We start from the raw sequence: 17,202 nt of genomic DNA on the forward strand, positions 1-17,202 counted from the left end.
GACCGGGTCCTGCTTTCTAGTGGGTCTGGGGTTCGAGTCCTGCTTGGGGTGCCTTGCGGTGGACTGGTGTCCTGTCCTGGTTGTGTCCCCTTCCCCCTCTGGCCTTATGCCCTGTGTTGCCAGGTAGGCTCTGGTTCCCTGTGACCCTGTATGGGACCAGCGGTTCTGAAAGTGTGTGTGTTTGTTTGTGGTTTAATGAGCCATTTGACATGTGGCTAAGTTTACATAGCTTCTTTATTCCACCATCTTGCATGAGCACACCATTAATACCTCCTACTTCGTAATCACGTCACTTACATATTATGGCATGCAGCACCATGGGCTTGTATGGGGCAAAGAAGGATGCAGAGACAGCGTTCATGTCAAACAATTTATTTGAACACCGGCCCCAAGGAAATAATGCTCTCGGTCCAAGGACCCTGCTTCCGCCACTACCTGCACCTACAGCCAGCCTGCTTAGCGCGCGCGTGCGCGCGTGCGCGCACTCACTCACTCACTCACTCACTCACTCACTCACTCACTCTCTCTCTCTCTCTCTCTCCCTCTCTCTCAACACACTAGTAGACAGTCACCCCATCATTTTCCCCAGAAGTGCCCCCAGTGGTTGCACACCCACATTTCACATTTTTCCCCACAGTGCAACTACTTACATTAGACAGGTTTCCTGCCTAAAACAGTAACGCGAGTCATTAGAGTATTTTACATATTCTAATTGAATATATCACAATCTCAGAGCATTGTGGACGGTTTTACCCCCCAGTTTCTGCTTAGGGAACGTACAGAGGGTGGTTTTGCAGATTGTATTATCCACTAGTTTCCCTGTGAATCCCATGACTACTTCAATAACTACGTTGAAGTCATCAGCTAAGCTGCACCTGAACATAGCCCAGTCTACATACTCTAGAGCATCTTGCAGCGCGGCCACTGATTTGTCCGTCTATCACATGACCTCCCTGTTTCAGCATTTGTTTGTATCTAAGCATGAGGAAGATGGTGGCATGGTCCGATTTTCCAAACGGTGGATGAAATTGTACCTTGTAGCTGTCTTTAAATGGAGAGTAGCAATGGTCCAGAGTCTTTTCACCCCTGTAGGGCAGGTGATGTGTTGGTGAAAGTTTGGCACTGCGCATTTGAGGTTGGCGTTATTTAAATTCCCCACCACAATGACAATGACAATGAGCGAAGCATCCTGATGGTGAGTCTGATACTGGGTGAGAGCCTTATGAAGTTCGCATAAGGCAGTGTCCGTGTCTGCCTGAGGTGGAATATAAATGGCGTTGACTGTTACAGAGGTAAATTCCCTAGGAAGGTAGAAAGGGTGACATTTAATGGTCAGGAGATCCAGGTTAGGAGTGCAAGAGTGTGTGAGAGTAACAATGCTCGCGCTGTTGCACCAGGTACTGTTTACCATCAGACACACTCAACCCTCCCCTTGACTTCCCTGACTCCATTGTTCTGTCCACGTGTCAAACCAAGAAGAACTCGGCGAGCTGGATAGAATCATCCGGTATCGCTGGTTTCAGCCATGTCTCTGTGAAGCAGAGGAGGTTGCAGTCCCGAATGTCCCTCTGGAACTTTAACCCTGGCCTTGAGATCAAACACAAGGGAAACAGGTTACAAGTCAAAGCATATTCACAATATAACTGTACAAAACAAAAGTAAATAAAAAAATGCATTACCGCTACACAACAAGACTGATACATGTGAATCAAAGTCCTGGTAACATTTTAAGAAATTGTTTATGTTATATATATTGTGAGGATATGGACGACGGATGGAGGCAGCAGTGGAGAACTGAAGTAGTTGGACCAAAAAAAAAAAATGTTTATTTTCCTTTACTAAAAGGTATTCTTCCAAACACATTAACTCCAGCCAAGTACAAAACAAACATTGTTACAAAGAACATGAGGCCTATGAGCCATGGCCTTAACCCCTTGCATCAACAGCAATGCATAGCTCTCCTGTTTACTGCATGAGAGTCTGTCTGCATAAGTTTGTATCAATTGGCCACCTCCTCTAGTGCCCTAATACAAACTTATATAGCAGTAACTCCACCCTTCTGGTTATACCATAACAGCCTCAACTATTCCAAAGTACATTTCCCCAAAAATTACATCCAACATAAATACTAAAACATACAAACAATACAAAACATTTTCTACTATAAATATCCCTACGTTACAACTTATAAAAACATCACATTACACAATAAAACACCCCTGTCTAGTTGGCTGTGCCCAAGGACTCCAATCTAGATATACCCCAAATAGTTCACTCCATCTGGTTTACAACATAAGGTACCAAACACCACAGAATGCCAAATAGCTGTATGGTAAGCAAAAAGTTTACAGAAATGATTTTTAAAAGCAATAAATGCATTTACTTTTCACAACCAATTACATGTACTTGTCATACTTTGATAAAAAAAACGTTATTAGTTAATAACAAACAGATACCGGTAGGCCTTTCCCGGCACACAATCTAGTTCAAACACACACACATTTTCTAAACCGCTTATCCCATACGGGGTCGCGGGGAACCGGAGCCTACCCGGCAACACAGGGCGTAAGGCCGGAGGGGGAGGGGACACACCCAGGACGGGACGCCAGTCCATCGCAAGGCACCAAAAGCGGGACTCGAACCCCAGACCTACTGGAGAGCAGGACCCGGTCCAACCCACTGCGCCACCACATCCCCCTAGTTCAAATAGAAAGTCATCATCATCATCATCATCATCATCATCTTCCTCCGCTATCCGGGGCTGGGTCGTGGGGGCAGCAGTCCGAGCAGAGTCCTCCAGACTTCCCTCTCCCCGCACACCTCCTCCAGTTCCTCTGGGGAAACCCCAAGGTGTTCCCAGGCCAGCTGGGAGACATAGTCTCTCCAACATGTCCTGGGTCTGCCCCGAGGCCTCCTCCCAGTGGGACAAGCCCGGAACACCTCCCCAGGGAGGCGTCCAGGAGGCATCCGGAACAGATGCCCGAACCACCTCAATTGGCTCCTCTCGATGCGGAGGAGCAGCGGCTCTACTCCGAGCTCCTCCCGGGTGACTGAGCTCCTCACCCTATACCTAAGGGTGCGCCCAGCCACTCTGCGGAGGAAACTCATTTCTGCCGCTTGTATCCGCGATCTCATTCTTTCGGTCATGATCCAGAGTTCATGACCATGAGAGAGGGTAGGTACGTAGATCGACCGGTAAATTGAGAGCTTCGCCTTACGACTCAGCTCCCTCTTCACCACAACAGACCGGTACAATGATCGCATTACTGCGGAGGCCGCACCAATCCGTCTGTCGACCTGCCGCTCCATTTTTCCCTCACTTGTGAACAAGACCCCGAGATACTTAAACTCCTCCACTTGAGGGAGCAACTCCCCCCTAACCCGGAGGGGGCAATCCACCTTTTTCCGACTGAGAACCATGGCCTCGGATTTGGAGGTGCTGATTCTCATCCCCGCCGCTTTGCACTCGGCTGCAAACCTCCCCAGTGCATGCTGCAAGTCTTGACTTGATGAAGCCAACAGGACCACATCATCCGCAAAAAGCAGAGACGAGATCCTGCGGCCACCAAAACAGACACCCTCCGTTCCCTGGCTGCGCCTAGAAATTCTGTCCATGAAGATAATGAACAGAATCGGTGACAAAGGGCAGCCCTGGCGGAGTCCAACATGCACCGGGAACAGGTCTGACTTACTGCCGGCAATGCGAACCAAGCTCCTGCTCTGGTCATACAGGGAACGAACAGCCCGTAGCAACGAGCCCCGAACCCCATAATCTCGAAGCACCTCCCACAGGATGCCACGAGGGACACGGTCGAATGCCTTCTCCAGGTCCACAAAACACATATGGACTGGTTGGGCAAACTCCCACGAACCCTCCAGCACCCTAGTGAGGGTATAGAGCTGGTCCAGTGTTCCACGGCCAGGGCGAAAACCGCATTGCTCCTCCTGAATCCGAGGTTGAACTATCGGTCGGATTCTCCTCTCCAGTACCCTGGCATAGACTTTCCCAGGGAGGCTATGGAGTGTGATCCCCCTGTAGTTCGAACACAATCTCCGGTCCCCCTTCTTAAAAAGAGGGACCACCACCCCGGTCTGCCAGCCCAGAGGCACCGTTCCCGAACTCCACGCGATGCTGCAGAGGCGTGTCAGCCAAGACAGCCCCACAACATCCAGAGACTTGAGAAACTCGGGGCGGATCTCATCCACCCCCGGAGCCTTGCCACCGAGGAGTTTTTTGACTACCTCAGCAACTTCAGCCAGGGTAATGGACGAGTCCCCCTCCAAGTCTCCAGCCTCAGCTTCCTCTATGGAAGGCGTGTCGGAGGGATTGAGGAAATCCTCAAAGTACTCCTTCCACCGCCCGAGGACATCCTCAGCTGAGGTCAGCAGCGCACCACTTCCACTGTAAACAGTGTTTGTGGAACACCGCTTCCCCCCTCTGAGTCGCCGGACGGTTTGCCAGAATCTCTTTGAGGCCGACCGAAAGTCTTCCCCCATGGCCTCACCGAACTCCTCCCAAGCCCGAGTTTTTGTCACGGCGACTGCCAGAGCCGCGCTCCGTTTGGCCCGTCGGTACCCGTCAGCTGCTTCAGGAGTCCCATGAGCCAGCCAGGCTCGATAGAACTCCTTCTTCAGCTTGACGGCATCCCTTACCTCCGGTGTCCACCACCGTGTTTGGGGATTGCTGCCGCGACAGGCGCCGGAGACCTTATGGCCGCAGCTCCGAACCACCGCCCCGACAATGGAGGTGTAGAACATAGTCCATTCAGACTCAATGTCCCCCACCTCCCTCGGGACCTGGTTGAAGTTCTGTCGGAAGTGGGAGTTGAAGACCTCTCTGACAGGGTCCTCCGCCAAACGTTCCCAACAGACCCTCACTATGCGTTTGGGCCTGCCAGGTCTGTCCGGCTTTTTCCCCCGCCATCGAATCCAACTCACCACCAAGTGGTGATCAGTTGACAGCTCAGCCCCTCTCTTCACCCGAGTGTCCAAGACATATGGCCGAAGGTCAGAAGAAACGACTACAAAGTCGATCATCGACCTCCGACCTAGGGTGTCCTGGTGCCAAGTGCACTGGTGGACACCCTTATGCATGAACATGGTGTTCGTTATGGATAAACCACGACTAGCACAGAAATCCAATAACAACTCACCGCTCGGGTTCAGATCAGGGAGGCCGTTCCTCCCAATCACGCCCCTCCAGGTGTCACTGTCGCTACCCACGTGGGCGTTAAAGTCCCCCAGTAGAACGACAGAGTCCCCAGTGGGAGCGCTTTCCAGCACGCCCTCCAGGGACTCCAAGAAGGCCGGGTACTCTACACTGCCACTAGGCGCATAAGCACAAACGACAGTGAGAGACCGTTCCCTGACCCGAAGGCGCAGGGAGATGACCCTCTCATTCACCGGGGTAGACTCCAACACATGGCGGCTAAACTGGGGGGCTATTAATAAGCCCACACCCGCCCACCGCCTCTCACCTTGGGCAACGCTAGAATAGTGGAGAGTCCACCCTTGGTCGAGAAAAGTGGTTCCAGAACCCAAGCTGTGAGTGGAAGTGAGCCCAGCTATATCTAGACGGTATCTCTCAACTTCCCGCACCAGCTCAGGCTCCTTCCCCGCCAGTGAGGTGACATTCCAAGTCCCAAAAACCACAGTTGGCGCCCGAGGTTTGGGTCGGCCGGGCACTCGGCCCCGACCACTGCCCAAATCACAATGCACCAGCCCCTTACGGTCTCTCCGGCAGGTGGTGAGCCCACCGAAGAGCGGCTCCACGTCATGGCTTCGGGCTGAGCCCGGCCAGGCCCCGTGGGCATAGACCTGGCCACCAGGTGCTCGCATGCGAGCCCCCCCCCCCCGAGGCCTGGCTCCAGGGTGGGGCCCTGGTGACCCCATGCCGGGCGGGGTAAACGAAAGCCTCGATTTTATTTTCTTCATAAGGGGTTTTTGAACCGCACTTTGTCTCGTCTGTCATCCAGGACCTGTTTGCCATGGGAGACCCTACCAGGGGCATATAGCCCCAGGCAACATAGCTCCTGGACTCATTCAGGCACTCAAACCCCTCCACCACGGTAAGATGGCGGTTCACGGAGGGGTCAAACAGAAAGTGTTTAATGGAATTCTAGACCAGAACAAGCAATGTAGCAGTACAAAATGAAATGCATGAGACAGGCAACAACAGCAACAAGGTTCAGCACTTCATTGATAGTATATTGCCGGCATCTTACTGTTTCCTTGCAACCAACTTGCCTGTCACAGCTCAGTCTGTGACATTTCCCCCCCCCTTCTGCAGATGCCCCCTGTGGTATCTGTGACAGGAAGTCCACTGTACAATTCTGTTTCCCAGCCCTATACTGCACTACAGGCTAAGAACCACCTTGTGATCCTAGCGTTTGAGTCCTTCATGCACCCCAACCAGGAAAGTGCTCTGTGATCAGTCTCAAACACAAACCTACGTCCCAATAAATATTTAAAAGAGTCCAATGCCCACTTTATGGCCAAACATTCTTTTTTAACAGTAGAGTACTTACATTCTCTTGGCAAGAGTTTATGGTTTATCTTACTGATTCCTTGCAACCAACTTGCCTGTCACAGCTCAGTCTGTGACATATATCATGTCAGTATGTTCTAGCTACCATTACTGCAGCAGAATTTGACAGAGCCACTTGTTCAAGGGCCTGAAATCTGTACCCACACATTATTTAAGGCCAAACCCTTCCGTTTACAAGTCATGCATTGCTCATTTCAAACCTATACACTAATATGAAACATAACTTGACAAGTAGCAATTTCATCTTAGTTTTGAGAAAAAGGCCAGGTTTAACACAAAAACCGTTCAGGAAGAGGATAGTAATGCCCACAGAAAAAGAATTTTCCCTATGGGAGTATTTGGCTGATTGTATTCCAATGACATGTTAATTGTGCTTTCCTGACAACAAATCAACTCATAAAATTTGTGGTGGTGTTAGAAAAAACAAAGATGTGTAGAATAGTGCCACGCCCACACCTTCGGACCAACACGGAACACCTGTGACCCAACGCAGACCGCAGCATAAAAGGCTGCGTCGGACAACCAGCTGATGCGGAACCTTGATCTGCCTCCTCGTTAGCGACCTTCTCCAGCCATTTCCTGTTCCTGAACGCCTTCCCCGAACCCGTCCCTTGTTCCCCCGATCTACTGCCTCCTTCGGATTATCGACCTCTTGCCTGCACACTGACCTCGCCTTTTGGATCCTCCCTGTTACGACGTTCGCACCTCGAAGACCCTTTGCCCGTCCTCTGACCTCCTCTCTTGGATTTCCCCGAAGACACCACGATTACCGCTCCGCACTTGGGTCCGCCGCTTCCCTCTGATGCGACCATGACAGAAGGTTCTGCCAGTTATACGGATCCAGCGGAGCTGAACCATCTCCAAGCGGAGTTGTACTCGCGTGAAGCACGCTTGGCAGGTATGGAACAGACGCTGCACAACCTCATCGCCTCTTACAAACAGGTGGTAAGCGTGCTGAATACGTCGCGTGCGCCCACACAACCCATTGAGAAAGGCGCAGCCGGTCCTGCAGCGCCTGACTCGTCGAACGCCTCTCCTTCTCCTTCACGCGGTTTCCACTTGTCTCCCCCGACCCGCTTTGACGGGACCCCAGCACAATGTGAAGGCTTCTTGCTTCTATGTGAGCTCGTTTTTTCCAGTATGCCCCCAGTTTACAGCACAGAACAAAGCCGGATCGCCTACGTCCTCTCTCTGCTCACGGGCAAAGCACTTGAGTGGGCGACAGCAGTCTGGACAAATGGCCTCCCCAGCAGTTATGCGCAGTTCAAGAGCCGGTTCCTCGCCGTTTTCGGACTGGCTCAACCGGAGGAACAGCTAAGTGAAAGACTCCTGAATCTACAGCAAGGTAACCGACCCGTGGCAGATTACGCCCTAGAATTTCGTGTTCTCGCAGCACGCAGCGATTGGGGAGAGAAAGCCTTGTTGGCTAGTTTTCGCCGTGGTCTAAACCCACGCATCCGTGGTGAAATGGTGTTCCGAGGAGAAAGATGGACCCTTGATCGGTTCATAGAAACCGCGGTAACCTTAGATAATCAGATCAGAACCCAGGGACCAGCCTCAGAACCGGCTCCAGAAAGATGCGGTCCCAAACAGGAGGAAGCAAAGCCGATGCAGCTGGGGCTGGGGCACCTGCCCCTCCCCAAACGACAGCGAAGACTACAGAATCGCCTCTGTCTTTACTGTGGTGACCCTAGTCACTTCCGTCTCCAGTGCCCTGTCCGCCCTGAGATCAAGGTGAGTGGCACCCTCTGTTGTAACCGCCTCGCGGTACCTGTAATGTTATCCTGGGGAGCAGGACAGGTACAGACGCAAGCACTGGTGGATTCGGGAGCAGCAGGGTGCTTCATGGACATTGGGTTTGCTCGGTCTCATAGCATTCCCTCCAAACCCATTGGGGGGCGTCTTAAAGTGACCGCCCTAGATGGCCAGCCCCTCGGGAAGGGTTTTGTGGACCACCAGACAGCCCCTGTAACTGTGAGAGTAGGTGTATGTCACCAGGAAATGTTGAGTTTTTATTTGATTTCGTCTCCGGAGTTGCCCCTGATTCTCGGGTTCCCTTGGCTCTCCAAGCATGACCCAGTGTTTCAGTGGAGTACTGGGGAGTTGGTGGCTTGGGGACCCCAATGTGAGAGGACCTGCTTACAGCTACCCTGTCGAGCTACGTCTATAGAAGGCTCAGAATCGGCACTGCAGGTGCCAGTTCCTCCCAAGTATCAGGATCTTGCGGAGGTTTTTAGCAAGAAACGTGCATCCGAGCTCCCACCGCATCGCCCGTGGGACTGTGCAATTGATCTCTTGCCGGGTACCACGCCTCCGTGTAGTCGCATTTACCCGTTGTCCAGACCCGAACAATCCGCCCTCCAGACTTATATCACCGAAGCCTTAAAGACAGGAATTATTCGACCATCCACGTCCCCCGCGTCTGCCGAGTTTTTTTTCATCGAGAAAAAGGATGGGGGGTTATGCCCCTGTATTGACTATCGGGGGTTGAATAATATTTGTGTGAAATATCCACATCCTCTGCCCTTGATCTCAGCCGCGCTTGAGAACATTCAGCAGGCGCAATGGTTCACAAAGCTAGACCTGAGAAGTGCGTACAATCTAGTCCGTATCCGGCAGGGTGATGAATGGAAGACTGCTTTCAGTACCACCCTGGGTCATTACGAATACCTGGTTATGCCTTTTGGTCTTGCGAACGCACCCAGTGTATTCCAGGCGTTTGTGAATCATGTGCTCGGGGACATGATCCACAAAGGCGTCCTGGTATATCTTGATGATATCCTGATTTATTCTGATACGTTGGCCAAGCATGTATTGACTGTCCGACAGGTGCTCCAGAGACTGTTGCAGAACAGATTATATGTGAAGTTGGAGAAATGTGAATTCCACAAGCAGAAGGTCTCCTTCTTGGGGTTCATACTTACCCGAGACGGCATTGCTATGGATCCGGGTAAGGTCCAGACCATCCAGCAATGGCCTCGCCCAACCACCACTAAGGCTCTCCAGCGATTTTTGGGATTCTCCAGTTTTTACCGCCGATTCATCAGGAACTTCAGCACGATCGTCGCACCATTGACAGCACTTACAGCGAGTAAAACCCCTCGTCTCCCGTGGAACCCAGAAGCCCAACGAGCTTTCGAGAACCTCAAATCCAAGTTCTCTACAGCCCCCATTCTGCATCAACCCGACCCTGAGTTGCCATTCGTGGTGGAGGTTGACGCCTCTGAGTCAGGGGTAGGCGCTGTCCTTTCTCAGAGGCAAGGTAAGCCCGTGAAATTATACCCTTGCGCATTCTTTTCCAGGAAACTGTCTGAGGCTGAACGAAACTACGACATAGGAAATAGAGAGCTCCTAGCAATTAAGTTAGCCCTAGAAGAGTGGAGGCATTGGCTAGAAGGGGCACAACACCCTTTTTTGGTATTCATGGATCATAAGAATTTACAATATCTGCCAGCAGCCCGGCGCCTCAACGCGCGTCAGGCCAGGTGGGCGCTGTTCTTTTCTCGGTTCAACTTTACTGTCACTTACAGACCAGGTCCCAAGAACATCAAAGCGGACGCCCTTTCCCGGCTGCATGACGAAACGCAGGAGGTAACGGAAGCGGACTACATCCTGCCCAGGTCCTGCTTTGTAGCACCCGTTCAGTGGGACTTCACCCAGGACCTGGCCCAAGCCCAACAAGGGGACCCCGAACCACCAGGTAAACCTTCTGGAAAACAACATGTTCCACCAGGTCTGAGGACGACTCTCCTACAATGGGCCCATGACCATCCAGCGGCAGGGCACCCAGGGTTTGGGAAGACTCAGGCTAGGATCCAGCAGCTCTTCTGGTGGCCGTCCCTCCGGGAGGACGTACAGGACTACATCCGGGCGTGTCCAGTCTGTGCTCAGTCCAAGGCTTCAAATCAGAGTCCAGCCGGGCTCCTGGAACCCCTGCCGGTACCCAACCGTCCCTGGACGCACCTAGCGTTAGATTTCTTAGTGGACCTCCCACTGTCAGATGGTAAGACCACCATCTTGACCGTGATCGATCGTTTTTCCAAGGGCTGTCGCTTGATTCCTTTGCCCAAGCTCCCCTCTGCCTTGGAGACAGCAGAGTTGCTGTTTCAGCATGTATTCCGGCTCTACGGTATACCCGAAGACATAGTGTCCGACAGGGGTCCTCAGTTCACATTGCGTGTGTGGAGGGCCTTTTGTAAGAAACTCGGGGTCACAGTGAGTATGACATCGGGGTACCACCCTCAAGCCAATGGGCAGGTTGAACGGCTACAGCAAGACATCGGTCGGTACCTCAGAAGCTATTGCCTTGAACACCCAACTCACTGGGTTCGATACCTTCCGTGGGCAGAGTACGCCCACAATACGCTCACCCATACCTCTACAGGTGTCTCTCCTTTTCAGTGCATCTTGGGGTACCAGCCACCATTGTTCCCATGGCAACCGGGATCCAGCGATGTGCCGGCTGTGGACTCTTGGTACCGAACCAGCGGCGAGGTATGGGCAGCTGTCAGACGACATCTCCAAGAATCACAAACCCGTATCAAACATCAAGCCGATCGACATCGGCGGCACCTCTCCCTTGCACCCGGACAGAGGGTGTGGCTGTCAACCTGGGGTCTCCAAGGACCGTATATGTCTAAGAAATTCAGCCCAAGGTACATAGGACCCTTTAAGATTATCCGCAGAGTTACCCCGGTCTCTTATCGCCTGCAACTGCCCCAACACCTAGGCACACACCCGACGTTCCACGTATCCTTCCTCAAACCCTTGGCCACCTCCCTACACCAGCCCGCAAGCACGCCTCCAGACCCAATTCTCCTGCCTGACGGTGGTGCACCAGCGTATGCGGTACGGGCGCTCCTGGATTCCCGCCGTCGTGGAGGGGTACTCCAGTATCTGGTGGATTGGGAAGGATACGGACCTGAGGAACGGTGCTGGGTAGCGGCACGAGACATCCTTGATCCAAGCCTCATTGCCGACTTCCACAGCAGTCATCCGGATCGGCCCGCACCTTGGCCTCGAGGCCGTCCCCCTGGTCGCCCTCGAGTGTTCGGGACCGATCCTCGGGGGGGGGGTACTGCCACGCCCACACCTTCGGACCAACACAGAACACCTGTGACCCAACGCAGACCGCAGCATAAAAGGCTGCGTCGGACAACCAGCTGATGCGGAACCTTGATCTGCCTCCTCGTTAGCGACCTTCTCCAGCCATTTCCTGTTCCTGAACGCCTTCCCCGAACCCGTCCCTTGTTCCCCCGATCTACTGCCTCCTTCGGATCATCGACCTCTTGCCTGCACACTGACCTCGCCTTTTGGATCCTCACTGTTACGACGTTCGCACCTCGAAGACCCTTTGCCTGTCCTCTGACCTCCTCTCTTGGATTTCCCCGAAGACACCACGATTACCGCTCCGCACTTGGGTCCGCTGCTTCCCTCTGACGCGACCATGACAAATAGGTAAAAATCTGAAAATAAAAAGTAATTTTACTTTACTTCATTTAACAGGTGCTTTTCTCCCAAGTGACTTCCAATGAACTCTATGTAGTGTTATGAGGCCACACACCTTTTTCACCAAGGTAACTTACACTGCTGTATGCACTACTTACAATGGGTCACTCATCCATACATCAGCAAAACACACTGTGTTCTGCCCGCAGATTTGTTTAGTTCATGTGATTAATTGCTTTGTTGAGCGGAACCTTTATTTCCATAAGTTATACGCAATTTGTGCACATGCGCTATTTCCATGATGCACTCTCTGGATAGGCATAGTGGAAGCGTCTTGAGTTCTGTGTGCTTTTCCTACGCCCGTGGAAGCAATAACTGTAAGTTGCGAAGTTCTTACAGGCATTAGTTAAAATGTTTACTTGCCTTTAAGTTTGACCTCTGTAATGTAAACTCTGTTTATTCAGCCATAACTCCACGTTACTGTCCTTGTTTGTGAAACGCGTGTGAGTTCGCGCTGTGTCATGCTGTTGGCAAATGAGTTAACTGGTTATATTATAACAATTGTTGTAATTAGACTAAGTTTTCTTTACTGTTTCTGTTTATTATACTAAGTTTCACTCGTATTTTCACATTTGGAAACAATAAAGGAGCAAGACGCTCATAATCTTGGCTCGTGAAAATCGAGTTTGGCTTGCTGTTAAACTGCGTTAACGTACTGGATGTGCATAACACGCAGGGAGAACAGTACACACTGTCACTCACATACTGTAGATGACTTAGAGCCACCAATCTACCTGAATAGCATATCTTTGGGAATAAAGTGGAGCACTCAGAGGAAACCCACAGAGACATGGGAAGAACATGCAAACTTCACACAGACTGAGTGGGCGAATCCATGTCCTCTCACACTACCCAGGCTCTGTGAGACACCAGCACTACTTGTTGTGCCATTGTGCTGCCCATAGTTAGTTTCTCTCAATTTAAATATTTTAATGAATTTTACCTTCTTTTTTTGTGAAAGCCGGACACTCAAGAAGGTGAACAGAAGGAAAATTGACACTTTGAATTATGGTGTTGGAGGCGAATGCTGCACATACCATGGACATCAAAGGTCACAAACAAGACGACCCTCGAGCGAGTCAGAACAAAGATATTGCTGGAGGACAAAATCACCATGCAGTGGCTCTCATACTTTGGTCATATCATGCAAGCTATTTCCTTGGAAACACCATTAATGCTTGGCGTAGTCAGTGGGATGAGAAGAAGAGGACGTCAAAGAACACGCTGGCTGGACATAATCAATTCTGACACGAACATGCCCATGAAAGAATTGAAAGAAGCGGTCAAAAATTGTAAAGCATGGAGAATGATGATCCATAAAGTGACTGAAAGTCGGCCTCGACTGAACGGTTAAATCATCATCATCATCACCTTCTTTTTAGTTAGCAGTCTACATGTTAACACTCGTCGTGGTAATACTCATGCTTCAACAGGCCTTGGTGGGAACAAAGCTGTTTTTCCCCATGAGAGAGACTGGGACACTTACAATAAGTGAATCGCCGACAACCCTAGCTCATTTGTTTAGTCATTGTTGCTGTATATTTGCTTATCTTGAAAAGTGATGCTCAGTATTTCTTTAATACTTGTAAATAACGTATGTGTGGTTGTACTGACCCAAGAAAAGAGTGTTTATGATAAATACTCAGAGAACTGGGTTATTTCTCACATATTTTGTCATAGTATATTTACCCGGGGGGGCGTGGGGGTGTGGTGGCGCAGTGGGTTGGACCAGGTCCTGCTCTTGGGTGGGTTTGGGGTTCAAATCCTGCTTGGGGTGCCTTGTGACAGACTGGTGTCCTGTCCTGGGTGTGTCCCCTCCCCCTCCAGCCTTATGCCCTGAGTTGCTGGGTTAGGCTCCGGTTCCCCGCGACCCTGCATGGGACAAGCGGTTCAGAAAGTGTGTGTATTTACCAAGTTATCTGTTGTCTGATACTATAGAAAGCAGCTTCCTTATTGTGGAACATTGTCAGTGATAATTGAGAAGAGTTTCCTTAAGGAAGCACAATTTCCTTCTGCCTGGCTGTGCTTACTTGTAAGAGATGGATGACAATGGACATGAAGAGTTTTTCTTGGAGATTCTCCTCCTTCCTGTTCAAAATGTGTTGGTTTTCTTTGTGTATTTACATTATCAGCAGCTAAGAACTATTGTTGAACTACTGAACGGTTAGATTGTTGTGAGGACTTTACTATTTGAGTAAATATTTTATAAGAACTGCATAAAAATAGCCTGGTATATTAATTTACACTTCACTTGAATAAGCAGAAATATATCCACAGTTTTGTACAAATTAACCAGGTCTTTTCTGGTGGAAACAGATGGGATAGTAGTTAAAGGCATAGGCTTACAAGTGGAATGCTGCTGAGTCAAGTCCCAGGATACCCTGCTGTAGTTCTCCTGGGCAATATACTGTACACTGCTTGACCTAAATTGCTTCAGCAGCTATACAAAATGATTCAGTGGTATGTTGTGTTTTCTGAATTACCAGTGTTATCTGTTCATAGACGAACAGCTATGAGAACAGCTTTCTTTTTTCAAATGTTGCAGCAAATGATATTGTTCAGCTCCTCCTTGTTTAAAAAAATTTTAAGTACTTTTTACATACTGTTCAGCCTGTAAATTCAGAATGTGTAAGTGAAGAAAAGCTTGATTGCTTTAGTTTGCCACAAGATATGGAATTAAGGCTGAGGATGAAAAAAGCTTTTTTACTGCACTTTATTACTTTCCAGTAAATTTAACCAGCGGAATGGCTCCAAGAATACACTGTAGTGAAATTCCTGTACAATGCACAAAACAATTTGGTCATTGTTTCTTTTATTTTCCCCACACTCTTTTTCCAGACTTAGTCTTTCTCTCAGCAGAGTGCCTCTGAAGAACCCTTTGTCTGCAGTGTTTCTCCAGTGCTGACCTCAGTATCTACTCCAGCTGTGGTAGGGGTTAAACCCAGCTGGCTGCATTCCCACACTTCATATCTCCACAGGAGCGCATTTGTATGGTCACAAGTCGACAAGAGGTCCATTGTTTTTTGACTGGAAAGAAGTTTTACATTATAAAATGAGTTAAAAACTACAGAGTGAGCATAAACAACTATCCATAGATATGCCACTGTGGATAGCTGTTTATGCTCACTCTGCCTATAAATAGGTTTATTCCCCATTTATATTGTTCATCTAAAGTTATGTTTTGAAAATATAATATTTTGAGCAATGTGTAAACTATTATATACTGCACTAAATATAATAAAGAAGATAATAATAATTTACAATAACCATAAACTGTACAATACAGAAGTAGGACAACCATGAATAACCATGAATTTGCAATACTCTTAAAAAAACAGACATGAACGTGAGAGACTGCACAGCAGTTTATCGAAAATGGTTTGTCAAGTGCGTTATCAAAGCATTAATTTTTCATACTCATCCATTCATAGTCAGATTTTTTTTATTATTAAAGTGTCATTTCAAAGGTACAATGGCATGGTCTCTCCTGAGAAATGTAGAAGAAGGATTAGGGGGCTGAGATTTTATGGGTAATGAGAGAATTCAAATGACCACTTCTTCTGTCTCTATTTCCTGGTTTCTTGCTTCAGGAAAATAAATGGAAAATGAGTAAACGGAAGAGAATAAATGCAAAGAAAAATAAACAAAATGGTTCTTTAGTCACTTCAGATGTTTAAAATTTCATTCTAGACACAGGAGCTGAGTAACAGCATGTAGAAACAATCAGTGATAAACATTTCCATAATACACACACACACACACACACACACACACACACACACACACACACACACACACACACACACACACACACACACACACACACACACACACATTTTCAGAACCGCTTATCTCATACGGGGTCACGGGGAACCGGAGCCTACCCGGCAACACAGGGCGTAAGGCCGGAGGGGGAGGGGACACACCCAGGACGGGACGCCAGTCCGTCGCAAGGCACCCCAAGGGGGACTTGAACCGCAGACCCACCAGACAGCAGGACTGTGGTCCAACCCACTGCACCACCGCACCCCCATTCATTCATTTCCATAATAAAGAGGTGCAAATATGACTCACTTGTTCATTTAAGACAGGCCTTCTTTCTTTACATTTGCATTTATATTTACATTTATTTATTTGGCAAATGCTTTTCTTCAAAGCAACTTCCAATGAACTCTATGTAGTGTTATTAGGTCACACACCGTACTCACCAAGGTGACTTACAGTGCTAGATACACTACTTACAATGGGTCACTCATGCATACATCAGTGGAACACACTCTCTCTGTCACTCATACACACTCTTTCTATAGTCACAAGCCCACTCAGCTGTACTGTAGTCCTCGTACCCTGAGGCCATTTGACTCCGCTCCTTTTCTTTTCATTGAAGATTGGTACAAGGTTACAGCAGAGCACCGTGGTATTCCATAATCAGAGGATGCAAGATGGAGAACAAAGGCTTCCTTCACGATTTCATGGAGTTACCTTTATTTCAGTCAATATGATGGAAATTCCTAATACGTGCTACTGCATTTTCTGGTTTGGGTCTAAAATACCATCAGTTCAGTAAAAATAAAAAGTAAGATTCAGCAAGAGAGGGTGTGGTGGCGCAGTGGCACAGTGGGTTTGACCGGGTCCTGCTCTTTGGTGGGTCTGGGGTTTGAGTCCCGCTTAGGGTGCCTTGTGATGGACTGACGTCCTGTCCTGAGTGCGTCCCCTCCCTCTCCAGCCTTATGTCCTGTGTTGCCAGGTTAGGCTCCGGCTCCCCCCAACCCTGTATGGGACAAGCGGTTCAGATGCTGAAGATTCAGCAAAAACATTTTGTAGCAGTTTTGCCTAACCCAGTGACTGTGGAGACCATTGTTTTCAAAGCATTTTTCTGCCAAAGAAATGCATCCGTTAGGTGTCTTTTGTTCATATATGATAGCATTTAGCAAACAATGGCCTTTCCCTAAACTAAAATTCCCTTATTTCCACAGAATATAATTATTTGCACACTCATTTTGTTTATACAATTATTCCTTTAGAATTTCTAAATGTTTTTGCAGAACCATGCTTTTATAAATGAGTGATTGATGTATGTATAGATATGAAATATGTATAGATATTTTATCTTCTTCTTTCTAAAAAATTATCTTTAAAATATTAAT

Source organism: Scleropages formosus, chromosome 4 (genome assembly GCF_900964775.1).
Source record: "Scleropages formosus chromosome 4, fSclFor1.1, whole genome shotgun sequence".
Taxonomy (NCBI): Eukaryota; Metazoa; Chordata; class Actinopteri; order Osteoglossiformes; family Osteoglossidae; genus Scleropages; species Scleropages formosus.